Below are 19,965 nucleotides of genomic sequence, written 5' to 3'. Positions count from 1 at the left end.
GCAGGAAAGGGCCTTCGCATGACTCCAGCCGCAGCCCGTGAGCCACAGCAGCAGACGCCAAGCGCAGCAAACGGTGCCCAAATTGCAGATTAGTGAACAAAATAAATAATGTCATCGTCGTTTTAAGCCATTAATTATTGGCACGGTTTGTTCTGTAGCCACAGATAACAGTGCTGTGGGAAACCACGAGATGGCCAGTGGACCCCAGCAGAGACTCCGGAAGTGAAAGGGGCAAGGGCTGACCCAGAACTTGTAAGCCCCTGGAAAAGGCACCCCTCAGGGCAAACAAGGACCCCAGGCACACATCTTGGCTGTTGGAGTGATGCAGGGTTTCAGCCCTCACTATGTCCTAACCCAGGACTCTCCACCACCATGCTTAGGGTCCTTGCTGGATCACACAAAGCTCAGAAGTGAAGTTGGGATTTTGCTTTTCCAGGAGCCATGGGGGCCCAAGGAAAGGGACCAAGCCTGTGAATCTTAAAAATTTGGGGGGATTCTGGGGTTGAGCCCAGGGGTGCTTTACTGCTGAGCCACACGCCCAGCCCTTTTTATTTTTTATTTTGAGACAGGGTCTCCTCTAGCTAAGTTGCTGAGGTTGGTCTTGAACTTGTGATCCTCCAGATGTGTGCCACTGTGCCCAGCTTCATGTTATTTTGAATTGACAAATAATAACTTTGTGTATGTGTAGTTATTATATATATATATATATATATATATATATATATATATATATATATATATATGGCATGATGTGATATTTTACTAAATATATACATTGCAGAATGTCAAATCAGGCTAATTAGCATATCTAGTCTCAAATATTTATCATTTCTTTGTGGTGAGAACATTTAGAATCCTCTCTATTAGCTATTTTGAAATATATGTTACATTGTGGTTAATTATTTTCACCTTGGCCTACAATAGAACCAGAGCTTAACAACAGCTAATCTAATGGAAATTCTTTTTTCACAGAATATCCAACCCTTCCCTCTCTCCACTCTACCCCCAGCTTTTGGTAACCACTTTTTTTACCCCATGAGTTCACTTTTTTTTTTTTTAAGATTTTATATATAAGTGAGATCGTGCAATATTATTTGTCTTTCTATGTCTGGCTTATCTTACTTAACATAATATTTTCTAAGCTTATTCCTATCATCACCAAAACCAGAATTTTCTATTTTTTTTTTTTTAATTTTATATATTTTGGTACTAGGGATTGGACCCAGGGAAGCTTTATCACTGATCCACATCCCCAGCTCTTTTTATTTTATTTTTTTTATTTTGAGACAGGGTCTTGCTCAATTGCTTAAGGCCTTGGTAAATGGCTGAGGCTGGCCTTGAACTTGCAATCCTTCTGCCTCAGCCTGTGGAGTCACTGGGATTACAGGTGTGAACCACTGCACCTGGCTGATTTTTCTTTTTAAGGCTGAACAGTATTCTATTGTATATATAAAGCCACATTGAAAATCCATTCATCTGGCTCTGGGCACGTGGGCACATGCCTATAATCTCAGCAACCCAGGAGGCTGAGGCAAGAAGATCATAAGTTTGAGGCCAGCCTGGGCAATACAGTAAGACCCTGTCTCAGAATTAAAAAAAAAAAAAAAAGTTGTGAGGATTTAGCTCAATGATAGATCATCTCTGGTTAAATCCTTAATACCAAAGGACAAAACAAAAGGAAAACAATCTACTCATTTCCATCCGTGGGTGAACATGGAGGTTGAGTCTGTATCGTCTATTGTGAAGGATTCTGCCTTGAATGTGTCTTCTGTGTTTCTGCTGCTGTGAATGATGTTGCAGACATCTCTTTGACAGGTTGATTCCAGTTCCTTTGAGTATCTACCCAGAAGTGGGATTGCTGGATCATATGATGATTCCACTTTTAGTACTTTTGTTTTGTTTGTGGCGCTAGGGATCTGACCAGGTGCCTAGCACATGCTGGGCAAGCCTTCCACCACAGGGCTACCTTCCCAGCCCCCAAATTCTAGTTTTAGTTCTTTGAGGAACTTTCATTTTATTTTCCAAAATGGCTGTGGCTTTGCCTTTTCAAGCCCTGGTCTGAGGCAGGGTTCTAACTGAGTGGCCCAGATACCGTGGGCTCAGGTTTCAACAGTTCCGTTTGCACCTCCTCCTGGCATCCTCTCTTCCAGGCACCTGAACAGGTACCAAGGATGCAGACGGAGTCTTCCACCTCCAGCAGCGTGGAACCTGGAGGTCTTGTGTTGGATTCGTTAACAGAGACACCCAAGGTATGCATCCAGGCAGACACTGAGTCTTTTCAATGGAGGGCAGAGGTTCATTCCAGAATGCTGCCATGCTCCTAGCTTCCTGAAAACCCATCAGTTGTCATTACGTTTTGTTTTGTTTCATTCTAACACTGAGAGGCCTTCCTCACCCCTGTCCCCAGCCTGGCTCACTGCACTGGGCTATCCCACACAGGTGGCCCTCCTCTTGCAGAAAGTAAGAAGCAGTGCTGGGTCTGGGGTTGTGGCTCAATGCTAGAGGGCTTGTCTAGCATGTGTGAGGCCCTGGGTTCGATCCTCAGCACCACATAAAGACAAATAAATAAAATAAAGGTATCGTGTCCATCTACAACTAAAAAATACATACATTAAGGACATTTCTTTTTTATTTAAATAGTTTATTAGTTGTTGATGGACCTTTATTTATTTATAGGTGGTGCTGAGAGTTGAACCCAGTGCTTCACACATGCTAGGCGAGCTCTCTACTGTGTCACAATCCCAGCCCCAAGAATTTGCTTAAAAATAAAAAAAAGCAGCATGCTTGTACTTAGGCCCACTGTCCCTCTCCTTGGCTCTCCTGTGTCCTTTGTCCTTCCACCTCTGTTCTTGCTTCTTCTCCCCTCCCTGTCACTCAGTGCCTTGTGTTTACTCCGTTGGGATCTTTAGTCCCTGGGTATTCAGGGCTGAGGAGGCAGCTGGTCCTTGGGTGGCCTCAAGACCCTGGCCGGAGGAATCCTGCGGCTCCCATATCCTTGAGTTCTTCCTTACTCTGCAGTAACAGAAATCTGAGGATGTCCAGGACCAAGAAAGTCTAATCAGAGCAGACTGTGCCACACCAACAACTCCCAGCTGATGGGACACAGAAAAGCATAGTCGGCGAGCTCCAGGGAGCACTTTAAAAGAAGTGAGCCCAGATTATTTTATAATCCCACACAGGACCAGTGGAACAGAGAAAGAAGCAAGCAGACGCTGTAACTCCACTCCTACTAGCTGTGTGACTTTGAACAACATTCTTAACTTTTCTGACCCTCAGTTTTTTTTTTTTCCTGAAAGGAAGGTGATAGCTGTGCTCAGACCATGGAGAAGAAGAAATGAAATGATACCAGTAAATGCAAGCACAGTGCCCACCCAGCAGTACAGTTCCAATAAACAGGAACCATCTAGCATCATAATCGCCACCACCATCACAGGATTATCATCCTTTTCAAGTTCATATGTTGTGAACTTGCACCCACCACTATTGATGAAAGGCTTGCACCCTACCACTGTTGATGAAAGGGTTAACACCCTGGAATTGCCTTCCTGTTCCTGGTAGAAAGCAGCTTGGAGAGCTGGATCAAATGATTTTTCTTTCCAAGCTTGAGGTTAGGGACTCTGCCTGGCCCCACCTGCCCCAGAAAGGGGTGGGGAGCCCATTCAAGGAGGAGCCAGGTGGAACTGGGGTTTCTTTCCTTTGCTTTAGCCCAGTTTGTTTTGTAGTCCTTTGTTTTCCCAAACAAAGCAAGAGCAAAACTTGTAAATACTACAGCTGCCAACTCAGGCTACGGTGATGGGCCTAGCAACTTCCACCCCAGAGGGCACAGCTCTCCATCCCCCCAGGACCATGGCAGCTTGGCCTCCATTGCAGTAACTAGTGCCCAACAAATTAAAGGAATGAATGAGTGAGTGGGTGAGGGAATGAAGGAAAGGGCTCCTTTCAGCTCAGACAATCAATTGTTTGATTCTATTCTTTTCCCTTTTCCGGTTCTCTTCCTGCTCCACCAGACTTTCCTCCTTCTCTCCTGGGGCTAGGTAAGGGCTTTTATGAATTGTGTCATCAAGGGCTATTTGCCCCAGGCCTGGAAAACCAATCTATTCAAAGAAAATGGTTGGACAGGCACCCACAGGATCATGCCAAAGAAACGATACTAAATATGAACAGCTCTATACACAACTCTTCATGCACGACTCAGTCTCTGTCCACTGAAAATGTCAAGGAACATACCTCGTGAGGGAGACAACCTCCTTTCTTAGGCTGCAGCCTCCGACAGATTATTTAAGGTGGATATAGAAGGTTCTAATAGAGCAACTAAATTCAGGATTTGTCTTTCTACCTCTATTGAGGACTCATGTCTGGGGCCTAAGAGATTAGAACATTAGGAAAGATCTGTCATGAAGTACATCAAGCTGCCTTGTTCGACAGCCAGATTTGATTTTTCTTTTCTTTTTTTTTTTTTTTTTTTGCCTGAAAAAGGGAAAAAAAAAAATCTCAGCAGGCAAGCAGTCAAATGTAGTGGACATGGCTCTGGTTCCTGAAAGCTCTGGCTTAAGCAGCTTCCTGGATGTGGAATAATGTGCTTTGGGGAATGTATTAGGCTGCTCCCCTTGTTCCTTGGTAGCTGCTCTAGATGTGAATTATGCAATTCACAATTGATATGTTAAGGGTGTTAATGACCCCTGTCTGCTCCTTTGCAACATCTGAACCATCTTCTTTATGCTCAGGGCTACATGGCTCATTGTGTATGGAAATATCCTCCTCCCTTAGAATGAATATAAAAACAGCCAAATTAAGTAGTCTACATAACATTTAGCCAGGAATAACACAAACTGGGAATCTGGACCTGCATATCCTTCATATATAAAATGACTGTAATGATAGAAACAGGTATTTTTAGTTTTCAAAGTATTTTCACATTTCATCTTTGAGTGGTAGAGTGCTTGACTAGCCTCCATGAGGGTGGATCCCCAGCATTGCAAATAAAATAGTAATAATGATAATAGTAGTAGTAATAATAATAAATGATGACACATATTGCCAATTAGGGAAAAGAAAACTGATGTCTAAAAAATGCAAAGGACTTGTCCGTGAGAACTGGCAAAAGAGCAGGAACAGAAATGGGCCACTCCAGATGTCATGCTCTTAGCTCTTAATCTGATTTTTTTTTTTTAATCTAAATGCAGAAATAGAATTCTTTTGGGGCAAAACATGAGTGTAAGGTGGGTGTGACTACCACCTGAGAAGCTTTGGCTCTGGCCTCTAGAAATTCAGAATACTGGGCCAGGAATCTGCATGTTTAATGATCCCCCAGAAGATTCTTTGGACCACATTTGGAGAGGGTTAGATAGTAGGTCTTTTCTTTTTCTGGAATTATTTAGGCCATATCAAGAATGTTTAGCTACCTCTTAGTCTAGCTCCAGAACAACAAAATCAACTTTGAAAATCAAAGCTTGCTTACTCCTGAGATTTTTCCAGCAATTCATAGGTAATGATATCCCCAAGAAAAAAGTAGGCAAATGCCAGCTTTCACCTTATTATTGTACTGGATTGTCTTACAGGAAGGGAGGTAAATCAGAGACAAGGCTGAACTCCAGCCTGAACTCCCTCCCTGGGAAAAACATTTACAAACATACTCTTCAGAATTCCACTGCAAACCACTGAAATTTCAGACTGTCCATTGAAATATTGAGACTTTTGGTGAGAAAATGCCTGAGGTTTTTTTTTTTTTTTTTTTTCCCCTCTAGTTATGCTGGAAAATCTATGGCCAGATGTCTGTTTTCAGCAAGCAATGGTGAACCCTAGAAAGTTGAAGCTGCTGTGGATAGGAGTTACTAATTTACTAGATCAATTACCAACGGGTGGTGATGGTCAGTCAAGAGAAATATGACAGCTAAATTCCACTCTGACTCAAGCCAGACATTTTTACAGGCATCATTTCGAGGAGCCTGAGAAATTTTGCAGTTCCACTTTTACTGACTCATAACTCCCTTCTCAGTTACCCACCAAGATGCCTTGCACATCATCAGCACAGGGTTCCAACTCTGTTCAATAGTTATCTTAAATCAGGTTACTGTGTTCTCTTAAGGTACTTAAAGTGGCAGCTATACATATGTAAATAAGCCCCTGTTTGCTGGGTAGAGGTAATTCTCAGCCCTGGCCTGTATCAGAATCACCTATGGAGCTTTTAAGAAAATCCAGATGCTAGGGACCCACCCAGACCTGATGACTCAGGACCTCCTGGGATGAAGCCTGACTATTTGTCCTTCTTTTGTGTGTGTGTGTTTAAAGCTTCCTGGGAGTCCCCACCCTCCCCCACCCCTGCCCTTAACCTCTTGATAATGTTTCTGTTCTTCCTTTAGAGTAATAAAATTTGTCGTTTGTGGGGACCTTTCATGGGCTGGGGGCTTTGTCTACAACACACCTAATCTTTCTGGCAATTCTGTCCGGGCGGTGATTATCTTGCACATATTAGGAATGAGGCAACTGAGGCTTAGAAAAGTTTCAGCCGATTATCCTACATCACTAAGTCCAAGTCTATGTTCTTTCTATACAAAAATCCATCATTACTTAAGAGGCTCTGTGTTCAGCAAAACGAGTTACTTTGCTCAACAGAGTAGCAGAAACACCTGTGGATATTTTTCTTTTTGAGAAAAGTCCCAACCCTCCTCCTCTTTCTTGTCCTTTGGGGGCTCAGATCGCATTTCTGTAAGGGCATGTTCTTGGAGTCGCTAGCTCTGGCCAGCTTCCCCTCCTTTGTGTCCCCAGTCCACTCCATGCTCAACAGGACACGGTTCTGTAATTGTCTAAATCCTCCCAGAGCCTGGGGAGCCACACTCCCTGCTCCTTCCCTAGCTAGCCAGCTGGTTGAGGACTTGGGTCATATAAATGCTTAATAAATATTTGTTGAATGAATGGATGAATGGACAAACAGATGGACAGATGGATGGATGATCGATTGTAGTTTGAATTAACTGGCAATGGCGAACAGGAGGATAAGATGAAAGATTTTGGAATAGAAGAGTCATTTTAAAAAGTCTATGGAATCCTGTTAGTAAAGTGAGTCAAGACTCACAGCAAACAAAATTTAGGGCATACATAGGCAGGATGCCTCTGATGTGCCCAGGAGAACATCTAGTTAGGAATGAATGAATGATCGCCATATCTTGTTACAGGACCACAGAAGTAACAATGCTACCTTGGTTTTATACAGTCACCCCCCCAACCCCGCCCCAAAGAGGCTAAATCACTCAGCAAAGGACAGAGTTCGTCACTTCTCATTTCAAAGAACTTTCTCAACGATCTGGTTATGTGGAGTCTGAAAAGCAAGCAAGCAAATGGGAGAATAAAGACTATCTGTTTGACAGAGTCGGAAGGTCCCTCACCCTATTGCTCCACGGTGGTTGATATAAAGAGAAAAGGTTTTGAAATCGTGGCTGGTCTTCAAGAGCAACAAAGGGCATCTTACAACACAAAGCAGAGCATCAACAGCACAACCCAACCAGGAAGGTAGCATGCGTGGAGACAGGGAACATCAAGGGGTCTGAAGGGTAGCGGAGGAGGAAGCTTCTTGGCGTTGTCCTCCAGGACGCGGGTAACCTGTGTACAAAGAGGAGCCTCATGATATTATGGGCTGGTCTTCAGGAGCAATAAAAAGCAGTCGAAGAAAGTTTCGAACACAGTACACCCCTCCCACCCACACACCCTCTTGTACCACACCATTCTTCTTTCTCTCCTTCTTTCCTCCATACTGCAGAGCCAGGAGTCTGATGTAAGATTAAACCCATTTTGAACATCAGAGGGAACCAGGCCCCCCCAAACCCAGAACATTTTTTCCCTCATTACCACCTCATTAAGATGCCCCTAAGGTCCTTACTCTTTATATGACGATATCATGCAAAGAACAGGTCCCGTATGCCTGCGATGAAGCATGACTGATATTTAAGACCAACAACTCAAGAGCAGTTGATGGCTTTTGTGTTTATTCAGAGTGGCACTTTTACGTGAGACCGTAAAGTGGCGAATTTCCTACACAGAGCCGTGAGTGTGCGCGTAGGGGCAGGTGGTGTGGAGGCCAAGGTAGCACAGGGGAGCTCTGAGCTGGCCCCCAGCCGGGCAGCAGTCTTCTAGGACTTCCCTGTCCACGGTGGAGCTCCTGTTGCCAGATCCCATGGCCGCCTGGGAGAGAAGGAGGAAGTGAGGTCAATGAGGAAAATAGTCAGATAGAAAAGCAAATTGTCCCTGACAAATGAGTCACATGCACTCTAACCAGCTTGTTCTGAGAAAAGGAAGCCTTCGTTACTTGAATTTAACCTCTGAGATTCCAAGCACTGGGATATTTAGCGGATGACCCTTGGTGTAGTAGTGGAAATATTCCCATCCACAGAGGTATACTTTGCACCCAGATTTATTAACCTCCAACTCATCTGCCATTTTGATCTTTGGAAGGGAAGAAAAAGGATGATTGTGGCCAGGTGTGGTGGTGCATGCCTGTCATCCCAGCGGCTTGGGAGGCTGAGGCAGAGGGATCGAGAGTTCAAAGCCAGTTTCAGCAACTCAATGAGACACTGTCTCTAAATAAAACATAAAAAGGCTGGGGATGTGGTTCAGTGGTTAAGCTCCCTTGGGTTCAATAGCCTGTACCGAATAATAATAGTAAAAACAATAATAATAATGTGGCTCAAGTGGAGTGAATGTACCACTTAATTTCCATCCACTTTAGCCTATTTCCAGATGTGGGTAGTTCGAGGTTCCTTAGTCTTATTAACCGCGCTACATAAATGTAGCTTCAGTCTCCCGTCTAACTGGATTATGGTTCTTAGATTTTCTTCTTCTTTTAAACAGTTTTATTGAGATATGATTTACACACCACCTAATTCGCCCATTTAAAGTGTACAATTCATGGTTTGGGGTGCTCTGTTACTAATTTCAAGAAATCGTTTCTATATTTTCTGGTAGAAATGTTAGTATTGCTATTGAAGAAGGAAATCAAATTGAAATACAGAAGGAAATGTTAGAAAGACAAAAGGAGAAAGTATGACAGGGACAGAAGGAAGACTGTCTCTGGATTTCTCAATCTTTTAGGATTCAGATACCAGCAGGGCTGGGCTCAGGGGTGGAGTGCTTGCTGGTGTGTGCAGGGCTCTGGATTCAATCCCCAGCACCGCCCCCCCCCCCCCCAGCCAAAAGACACCCCGAGTGTGGTGCTGGAGGAAGAGAGCAGAATAGGCTGTATGGATGGGGGCTAAGAAAAGCCTTGTGATTGGCCCTAGGAATCTCAGACACCAGGGTTTCCTGTCACCCTGCGGAGCCCTCTCCTGGGGGAACCAGGCAACACGGTGACCTGAACCAGGGGCCAATTTTCAAGTCAGTCCTTTTCCTGCTTCTCAAATGGCAGCATTTAATGAAGTAAACTTTTTACGGAGAACTTTTTTTTTTTTAATGAGAATTCAGAGAAGTTTCTGGATTAGCTGAGAAGTATGAAAGTATTTAACCTCCACTCAGCAAAATGCCTTTTATTAACATTTTTCCTTCTACTGTTGCTCACAAAATCGCACTTTCTCCAACATGCTCTCCATCTGGTGTTTGGACCTGGTTATAGGTTATAGATTATAGGCAGACGGTATGGATCACGGGTACAGCGTACCCATTGGCCTGGAGCTTGATTTAAGGACCAGAGGATTTTTCAGGGCGAATGACTGTGGGAAGGAAGAAGAGCAAAAGGTCCTTGCTCCATGAGTGACACAGTGGCTGCTCAGATGGCAGCAGAGGTTGAGGTTGTGACCCTCTCCACAACCTCCACCCTTTGGGAGGTGTGATCCAGAATGTCTTCCATGAATGCCACTGATAAGGGGCTTTTTGAGGAGTGGAGGAAGGGAGGAGAGTCAGACAGAGACACTGCAAGTCACCAGCATTGGTCTGGACCTTGATGTCTATTTCTGAAGTCAAGGAGATGCATGGAATAGACAGGCCGGGGAGAAGCGAGCCCTTGAGATGGGGTCTTTGGCCTTCATTTCAGGCCTGATTCATGCTCTGGGGTTATAACACCCACAGGGCCTGATGTCCTGTCTGTTCTCAGAGCCTCTGGTGACTGGGGCATGCCCACCACACCCCCACCTGCTACCCTCCACTCCTGGAGGTGGGGCTAGCTCCATATTAATAGTCCCGGGTGGCTACTCCGCCCAGGAGGACAGCGTGTACCCAGGCCTTGGAGCACACTGAGTGCTGTCTGACTAGATGTTCCTGGAACATTCTGCCACAGTCAGGCAGTGCAGGAGAGAAAACCAAAAACACCCTGAGCTCTCCGAGGAAGAGGGAAAACCAGATCCGAAATGGAGGCTCCCATGAAGTCACGGTGGGTGGAAGGGCCAACCTAATCAGAGGACAGAGGAGCCCAGTGGAGCCTTAAGTCATCCTGGGAGCGTGCTGCTGGTGCCCACCTGAGGGCTGTTCCTCAGAGGCTCCACATCTGCGAGGCCCTCTATCTACACGCCACAGCCTTTCACAGTTAGTAAAGTTGGTTAGTGAGACTTTCCCAGTAGGTACAGGCTGCCTGCTGCGATGTGAGTGGGTTGTCTTAGCCACCATCTGCCTCAGTTTCACTACTTGCTAAGTTGGGGAAATGCGAAATAATACGACTCACCTATTAAGCACCCGACTTTTCTTCCATTATGCTTAATAACATGGTAATGAAGAGCATGTTTTTCTTTTTCTTTTTTTTTTGGTACTAGGGATTGAACCAGGAGCATTTAATCACTGAACCATATCCCCAGACCTTTTTTTATATTTCATCTAGAGACAGGGTCTTGCTGAGTTGCTTAGGGCCTTGCTAAGTTGTTGAGGCTGGCCTCGAACTTGCAATCTTCCTGCCCTAGTCTCCCGAGTCCCTGGGATAACAGACGTGTGTCACCGCGTCTGGAAAGAGCATGGGTTTTTTTAAGGTAGACGAGTTTGAATTCTGGCTTTGCGGCTTACTTTGTGCTTTGGGGCAAGTGTGTTGTTAACCTCTCTATTCTTTAGATTCCTTAGCTGAAAAGGGGACCAGCTCACACCTCTGGCTTCACTGCCTCTTTGATAGGAGTCAGCCGACCTGTGTTCAGGTTGGCTGCCTTGTGGAGAGTTCCTTGAAGGAGTCAGCATGACACTGGGTTCTCCTCCCCTACAAGTGCTCCATCAGTAGTGGCTCTGATGGCTTTCTGAGCACTCTCAGGGCACCTGGAAGCTCAGGTGAAACAGATTCAGTTGACAGTATTTCATACCTTCCAGGGTTTTGCAATTTGGTTGAGAAGACAGACTATTAAATCATTAGGGAGAATGATACACATACTTTCCTGCAATTAAACCTCACAGTGTGTGGTTCCATATGTAAATACTGTGGCCCTGGATCTTCATGGAAGGAAAGAAGATAACAGAGAGGGAATGGGTGGTGGCACTGGGAGGATGATAGGCATAATCTGTTGATGGAGGGACCTTAATGATGATGCTCAATCGGTGGCTGGAGAAGAAATCCTTGTCTATAAAACAAGTGCCCCTTATCTTCTTTAGATGAGCATTTTTTTTCTTTCTGGCACTGGGGATGGAGCCCAGGTGTGCTCTATGACTGAGCTACTCGTCCAGCCCTTTCTATTTTTTATTTTGAAGGAGGGTCTTGCTAAATTGCCCAGCTGGCCTTGAACTTTCGATCCTCCTCCTTTTTTTGGCACCAGGAGATGAACTCAGGGACACTCGACCACTTGACCATATCCCCAGCCCTATTTTGTATTTTATTCAGAGACAGGGTCTCACTGAATTGCTTAGCACCTCGCTTTTTTGCTGAGGCTGGCTTTGAACTAGTGATCCTCCTGCCTCAGCCTCCCAAGCTGCTGGGATTACAGGCGTGCACCACCACACCAGCCAGCCTTTGACATGAACTTGCAGTAGCCATTCCACCTCACCTGCAAGGACTTTCCATTCCATCATTCAAATTCCAACAAAACCCTGATACCAGGGATTGGAGAAGACAAACCTTTCTCTGCTTCCCACCATGAGTATAGCTTTGCTGGGGGTACCCCAAACTCCCCTCCAAGCCTTCTTCCTTGCTCATCTGTTCATTCACTAGGATCACAGTCCTGTGTCCTGCTGCAGAGAAGTGTAGACAGGGCCACGCTGTCAAACTGCTTCCAGTCTAATCAGGGGAGTGACCCTGGGATGTGGCTTGTCTTGCTTCTCTTCTGTTCACCGGGCAGATCCTCTGTGTGGTTGCATTTATTCTTGGTATACTTATGGGACATTCTCACGCTTTCCAGACGTTTCTTTGATGATTGAGACACAGAGTATAGATCACAATGAGTTTCCTATCATTTACATCATTTCTGGGGGTCCTCTGATTGATCTAGTTTGACAGGCAGGGAGGGGGCTGAGGCTGTAGCTCAGTGGTAAAGTGCTTGCCTCTTGTGTGTGAGGCACTGGGTTCAATCCTTGGCACCACATAAAAATAAATAAAGATACTGTGTGTTTATCTACAACTAAATAAATATTAAAAAAAGAAAGAAAGAAAGGGAGGTATTTCTGTGACTCCCGTTTGGCAGACAGAGTCTCACAGAAGGATGCTACCTTGCTGGAACGTGAACTTTTATTTCCTGGCTATAAGTCAGTGACACTGGCTACATTGTCACCCTCTAGCGTGCTATGAAGCTCCTTGAAGGCAGGGCCTGTTTTTACCAACCCTCTCTTGTGTTACCTACATTTAGGCAGGGTGTGCTGGTAGATGGCTAACAGAGGAACTCAATCCCTGATTTGTAGTGTTTGCCAACTTCTGTTGTGTCAATACCCACATTGGGGCTGATTTCAAGCTACCAATGTGACGTCGGTCACTTGCAAAAACCTCACAGCTTGTATAATGTAACATTTGGGGTCTGCTTTTGCTTGGACTAGTGTAACTCCTTCATGAAATAAACTGAAAAAAAAAAATCCATAAAAAGTTCCTGGAAATATAATAATGGGCACTTCTGAGCTGATATAAGCTTGTTCCACACACCAGTTTGCTAAATGCCTTAAATATACTGCAGAGATATTTGATCAATCCAGAGGTTATGATATTCCTCCATCCAAATTCATGTCCCCTGGGGGTAGAAGAAGCCTGTCCCAGTTGACACTGTTGGATGGAAGGATCTACAGGACTCAGTTCCTTCCGGACCTGCAGCTCCCCAGAGGCCAAGCAATGTTGTTGGTGGAGGTTTCTGGTTCTGGCAGACGCAGAACGGGGAAAAGAGATTTAGACTAGAAGGATTTGAAGACTATGGACGAGAAAAGGAAGGAGAAAGGAGAAAGGGAGGAAAGAGAGGGTGGAAAGAAAGAAGGGAGAAAGGAAGAGAAGTAGGCTCATAGGATGGGTGTTGATGGAGGGAGCCTCTCCTGTGGTGGGCACCTCCAGTCCGGTGCCTAGCACATAGTAGGTGCTTGGTAAGTATTGGTGGTAAAGACCCAGTCATACCCTACTTCTGCATCTGTGCCTGATCTTTCCTCTCAATGAGATTCTGAGATCTCTGAAAGCAGGAAACCACATCACTCATTTCTGTGCCCAGGATATCACTGCCTCATTCTAAAGTTCACAGATATTATTTCTGACTCTTACTATGACAATGTTGCAAGGAAGAAACAGGCTCATCAAAATCAAGTACCTTGTTCAGACTTGCCTAGCTATTAAGGGCTGGGGCCAGGATTCAAGGCCTCTCCGCTCTCCCACGCCACCTCTGAAGGGATCAGGAATCTTTCTGACAAGTAAAGTGTGAATTTGTCTTCTTACCCAGAGAACTCCACTTCCCTTCTTTTCTTCAGTAGCCGTTTTTCACAGGGGCTCAAAGATAAATGTAAGAACATTGATACAAGCATAAAACACGCATTCTGCAAACCTCAGCCTTTGTGCCTTGAATATTAACCCAGAGAGATCATGAAATAATGAGGCTTCATAACTATCTACTCAATTCCAGAGAGCACGTCTCAGGGAGACAGCAAATGCATTTTCAAATTTTGCCATGGTGAAGATTATGACATATTGTTACTTATCAACAACTCTAGGAATTTGGTTGTAGTGGTGCGTGCCTGTAATCCCAGTGGCTGTGGAGGCTGAGGCAGGAGGATTGCAAGTTCTCAGCCAGCCTCAGCAATTTAGCAAGGACTTAAGCAACTTAGCGAGACTCTGTCTAGAAATCAAAAATAAAAAGGGCTGGGGATGTGCAGTGGGAAAGTACCCCTGGGTTCAATCCCCAGTACAAAAAAAAAAAAAATTCTGGGAGGGGGCTATTGCCAACCCCTCCTTACCAGGGGGGAGAAAAACCTTGAAGCTCATGGAGGGTAAGTCATTTGCTTTACCAATGGAGTACCCCCTTATCCTAAATGTTTGATAGCAAAACTGTTCTGAATTTCATATTTTTTTCTTGAGAAAAAATTTTTGGAATATTTGCATATATGGACTAAGATACCTTGGAGGTGGGGCCCAAGTCTGAACACAAAAGTTTATGTTCTATACACACCTTATTCAGGTAAACTCAAGGTAATTTTATCCAACGCTTTCAGTGAACCTGCATTTTGCCTGTGACCCAGTGCATTGGGGCAGCTGGCAGATAGGAATTTTCAATTTGTGGCTCCTGTTGGTGCTCAAAGAGGTCCACATTTTGGAGCATTTCTGATTTTGGATCAGGGATCCTCAACCTGTATTTGCAGATCCCATGACGAGGACTTGGGAAGAGTTAGCTCATCTGGGAAGTGATCCTGGAAGAACAGGGAGGGAGTAGGGAAGGGAGAGACCTTGCAGGCTCCGCCTGTGGACTAGTGTTGCTTAATCCTGCTGGACGTTTTGTGAGGCTCCTGTCGGGGTGCCATCTCTCTCCCACAAAGGGATGAGGAAGCTGAACTGCTTATCCACCGGTCACTTCCCTCTTGGGGGGAATGTCTTCTCTGGGGAACTCAGGTTGCCCTGCTCAAGGGCTGAGCAAGCTCCCTGAGTCCCAGAGAAAGTCTGGGTCACAAAGCAGAAACCTGGGTGCTTGATGGGAGATGTGTCAGCAGAAACAGGGAACTGTAGGTGCACTTGAAGGTGAGCCACGGCAATATGGGGCACGTTTGCCCAAAGTCAGGCTGAGAGTTGGAGGAGCCAAAACTGAGATTCTAATGCATGTTGATTTCATGCCAAGACTCATTTCCTTCCTATGATATCAGACACTTAAGACAAATTAAGGAGGTAGAATCCGTAGACCTTGGAGGTAGAATGGGTGGTCTGGTGAGAAGGAGCAATGGTCCAAGATGGGGCCCAAGGTTCAGGCTGATTTCATTTGGTGGATGGGGTTCAGTTATTGCCTGAGAAAAAGAGTACAGACCCCAGGGGCAAGTGACTCTGTGTTTGTAGGAATCTACTTTAACTACCCAGAGCACCACCATCTTGGCCACATTTATTTCTTTTTAAGAACCCAATCTCTTTATTTCATAGCCCAAATCCATGGACAAGAACAATAAGCCCAACAGGAGGAGCTAGTCCCCAAAAGCCTCATGGGAGGGAAATGAACTAAGAATACAGGCCTTCCTGGGCCACCCAAGCCTCTTTTGAAGTGCTCAGAATAGCCAATTATGCAAAACAAAACAAAACCTAGCACACACACACAGTAGAAGTCCAGGACTCTGTTTCTTAGGGCTCCTTAGCCAAAGATGTCGCCTTACTGTTTTAAATGGCGCTGTTTGTTTAAGAGAAGAGCAGGTGTTCTCCTCATTCACACCAAACAAAGCCGAGCCCTGGCCTAGGCCACTGGGGGCGGCCATTAGTGCTGGAGAACGGGGAAGGCAAGGCTGGGCGACCTTCAGTGTGGAAATAGTTCTGTTTGTTTGTTTCTTCTTCTTCCCCCCCCCCTTTTTTTTTTTTTAGTCATTTCTTTTTAGCAAATCCATTGGATCGGAATCTCGGTATCCAGATTAAAAAAAGGGAAAACTGAAATCGGAGGAAAAGCCATAAACATGTGACAGCTCCTTTGACCTCCTTGCCCCATCCCCGCTGACCCCTTGGTCATTGTCCTCATCTGCCGTCACCTGTCATTGCAGGCTGGCACTTTGAGCTCTGGGCCTGGAGAAGCCCAGCTGGAAAGGGGCCACCTAAGGGAACATTTGCCTCACCTTATTTGGATGAGCAGACAACAGGCCCACCTCGGGCACCCCGAGAGTCAGGACCCCCACTCCAGAGTGACCCGTTCAGACAAGAGCTGATGCAAAGAGCTTGTCCTTGGCCCCACACAGAACCAGCCTCCCATCGCAGCTCAGCAGCTGCCTAGCTGTGTGGCCTAGGGTGGTCACTCCCCCTCCTACTGCCTCAGTTTCCTTACCTGTTAACCAGTGACGATAGCATCTACCTCCCAGGGGTTGTTGTGACCGAGGAAGCTCAGCACTTCTCAAACAACTTCATCTCAGGATTCCTGGACACTCATGAAAGTTTTGAGTGTGCCAAAGACCTCACCTTGGAAAATTCTAGAAAAGATATTCATGGGTCATCAAAGTGATGACATCGCCATGGGTCATATATCCTCTAGAAAATTCTATTGTACACTTAAGAAAGAATAAGTGGGCTGGGGATATAGCTCAGTTGGTAGAGTGCTTGCCTCATATGCACAAGGCCCTGGGTTCAATCCCCACCAACCCGCCCCCCCCCCACACACACAAAGAAATAAGTGAAAAAGCAAATAATGCCTTAGTAATATTATGAAGAATCATGAAAAAAATATTTTCAGTGCTGGGGATATAACTCAGGACCTTTTGCATGCCGGGTAAGTGCTGTATCATTGAGCTACATCCCCAGTCCCTAACACTTTTGACATTGCAGACACACTGAAAGGGTCTCAGGGACTTTGAGAACCAGTGTACCAATGCATGCGAGGTCCTTAATGCCTAATGCATGGTAGGTACTCAGTTCAGTGGGAAGGGTCGAGGGAGCTGGCATTTCTGGCTGTGTCTTGGGTCAGGTGCATGGGTCTTGCAGACTTGAAGTTGTTGGGTAAATACCAGGTGGAGCACATGTCAGAAGGTTGGCTAGCTGGATCCTCAGAGTGCAGCCATGGGGAAGACCAGCTAGAAGCCGGACAGGCCATGAGGGCCAGTGGGAGGTGACAGTGGGCAGCACTTGCCAGCCTATTCTCAAGTTCCTGTTGTCACTCAGAAGATGGCGATTCATGCAGTTTAAGCCAGTGCATGTGAGTCACATGAAGCAAGTTGGAAAGAAAAGAAAGAAAAAGAGAAAGAAAGGAAGAAAGGTAGGCAGCTAGCTGCAGGATTGGAGGGCCTCTGGCAGAACCCCATTCCCTTGTCCTGGACAGCAGAGATTTCATCTGTGTTTCCTCGAGTGTAAAGCAGGGACAATGTTACCTCGGATTGGCTGTGAGGGCCAAATGACACAGCATCCTTAAGAGGGCAAATCATGCAAAGGAGGGGTGCCGTCGATCAACCCCTGTTTATAGAGAGAGTCTCTGTCTGTCTGCCAAATTCAACAGGATGCTTCGTAAACATTCACTGCTGTGTCACTGCGGATGCCTTCTGGAGGGCACAAGTAAAGGGATGGACCCTGGCCCCGAATCCGTCTTGCTGCCTTGTGGGGAGGGGTCTGTGCTGTCCCCTGCAGCCGAGGCGGCTCCTGGATTCCAGGGCTTTCCTCCCTGTCCCTCATGCAGAGGCCAATGCTGGCTCCCAAGAGGGGTTGGGCCACAGCAATGTTAGGCCACCGGTCTTTGTCATCAGTCAAGTGACTTGGTGGTCCCCAAGGGCAGAAGCCCACTGGTCCTAGCAAGGGTGAGAAGTGCTGTCATTAGCACCTGATGCAGGCTCAGCAGCACAGGGAAAGGCCCAGCCAAGGGCACCGCTGGCTGTTAGGTTGTGGATGGAAGTAGGAAAATAGAAAGAGGAGCAAGAGCCCAACTTCCAAGACCCAGAGTGACCATGCTGGTGTGCAACGGCCCCTCCTCCATGGGCCACGCTTCTGTGAAGCACCAGGCTGCATATCCCAGTGGTCAGCACAATTGTCTGCAAAGGTCTAATGCGCAAGGATTCTAGGTTTTGCAGGCCACAGGGTCTTTGCACCTCAGCTCCTCATTTATAGCACAAAACATCCAGGGATGATAAATAATTCAATGAGGGTAGCTGTTTTCCAATAAAACTTAGGCCTGTATTTTTCAGATAGAGGTCCACAATTCACAGTTTGCCGAACCCTGACATATGCTATCCTGGTGACAGTGGTGCAACAGCAGTTTCATTGACTCCAAACTATAGTGAAAAAACCTGGCTCAGAAAGGTTAAGTAATTTGTATGAGGTTACACAGCAGCTAATAAGCAAACCAACATGGAAACCCTGGTTTGACTTCAAAACTGATGCTTCCGTCATCCCGACAGGCCATCAGGCTGAGAACATACTTGTGGTTCGGGGAAGCCCTGCAGAGCAATTCTCAACTCTCCCATGAGGCCTGAGAGCCCTGTCTTCCTGTCCAGGACTCTAAAGGAAAGCTAGAGGCCACAAACTGTTGTCACTCAGGCTCCATGTCTTCCAGGGGAGGTGGCCTGAGCCGAGGTGACAGCCCAGGCACAGCCAGCATGACTGGGCTGGAAACTGGCCTTGGCACCAGCTCCCTGGCGCCCAGTTAAACTTTTGACTTTCCAAATTAGAGAAGTTGAAAGTTCTGCTGGGCAGTTCTATTTATTTATTTATTTTTTTAATGGGAAACTTTTGTTGTTGTTGTTGTTAATTATTTACCAGAAATGGCTCTCCCTGCCCCCATCACCCGAAATTATCTTCCCTTCCATTTCCCCTCTCCCAAGAGGTCTCCAGAGCTCCTCCTCCACACAAAGGAAGGTAAAGTGTGCTGAGGGACAGAGAGGGGGGACTCCAGACAGCTTGAAGGCTGTCCCCTGCAGGAGTGGCTTCCCATTGGCCAGCCCGGCTCCCGGGCATCTGATCTATAATTCAGCCACGGTCTCCTCCCACCCAGTCCATCTGTTATCTCCCTGTATATATTGACTCTTTTACCCCAGAAGCTGCCTGGGATCCGGGTGGGGAGCCTGGCAATCCCATTGTCAGAGAGGTTAAATATTAAGTTGGGCTCAAAGTTTGCTCCTGCCCCCACCCTCCCTCCCTTGAATTCCCTTCTGGCCACACCTCCTTGCCAAAGCAGGAGGTGCTAATGACCTGATTTACATCTGTGTAAATCTGAGCCGGGACACTAATGAGGCCTGAAGTGGCTGGAAACACCAGGGTGAGCTGGCGGGGGCCTGGTGTTGGGACACTGTGAGCGGAAGTCCTGCTGCCGATTGCCCAACACAAGCCCTGGCAGAGACACAGGAGCAGAACTCCAAACCCAAGCCCTGCCACCGGGACGGAGGTGGCAGGAAAGGGTTAAGTGAGGGGTAGGAGACCCCTGTGCCACCCCTGTTCCCTGGAAACACCTTTCTCTTCCTTCCCAGGGTGCAGGCGCTTAGCCAGTGCCATACATAACTGATAGAATCAGGAGGCCCTGTTTCCGAGCTGGTAATGACTGTGAATACTCACCTCATCACTGGCAAGGGCAGAGGACACTGGTCTGGGGTCACCGAGCGTCCACCTTTGTCCCCACTTCAGAAGCCGGTTGTGGAGCAGTGGCACCCCAGACTGATGGGGACTGAGTTTCTGTGGCACAGCTTGCTTAGTCACTGTGTGGCCCTGAGTGTCAGCCTGCCTTCCCAAGCTTGCTTTGCCATAGGGATGGTTATAATTCTCTCTCTCTCTCCAAGTACAGGGAGGGTCCCAGGAGCTAGTACATGTGGGTGCTTTGCGTGATACCTGGCACCCAGATGCTCAATCTTTGTTTTAAATTAAAAAAATTTAGGCTGGGTGCAGTAGCACATGCCTATAATCCCAGTGGCTTCGGAGGCCGAGGCAGGAGGATCACGAATTCAAAGCCAGCTTCAGCAAAAGCCAGGTGCTAAGCAACTCAG

The 19,965-nt window shown here is 46.4% G+C and overlaps 1 long non-coding RNA gene across 2 annotated transcripts in view; it reads right to left on the bottom strand.

Moving 5' to 3' along the window:
- Positions 1 to 7,982: 7,982 nt before the first annotated feature.
- Positions 7,983 to 19,965, bottom strand: part of LOC124096556 (uncharacterized) — a 29,785-nt gene continuing 17,802 nt past the window's right edge. Inside the window, exons 2-3 of one of the 2 annotated variants that reach the window (XR_006852889.2) lie at positions 16,341 to 16,482; positions 7,983 to 8,175 (exon numbers count right to left, since the gene is read on the bottom strand). This is a non-coding gene — a long non-coding RNA (uncharacterized LOC124096556). Of the gene's footprint in view, positions 8,176 to 14,513; positions 14,746 to 16,340; positions 16,483 to 19,965 lie in introns of those variants that run through there. The other variant, XR_006852890.2, reaches the window with a different exon arrangement.

This window comes from Marmota monax, unplaced genomic scaffold, assembly GCF_021218885.2.
Source record: "Marmota monax isolate L192 unplaced genomic scaffold, Marmota_monax_Labrador192_F-V1.1 WCK01_AAM20220418_F8-fsc00004, whole genome shotgun sequence".
NCBI lineage: Eukaryota > Metazoa > Chordata > Mammalia > Rodentia > Sciuridae > Marmota > Marmota monax.
Note: the sequence above shows the minus strand (reverse complement) of the source record. Positions and strands in the feature narration are given on the sequence as shown.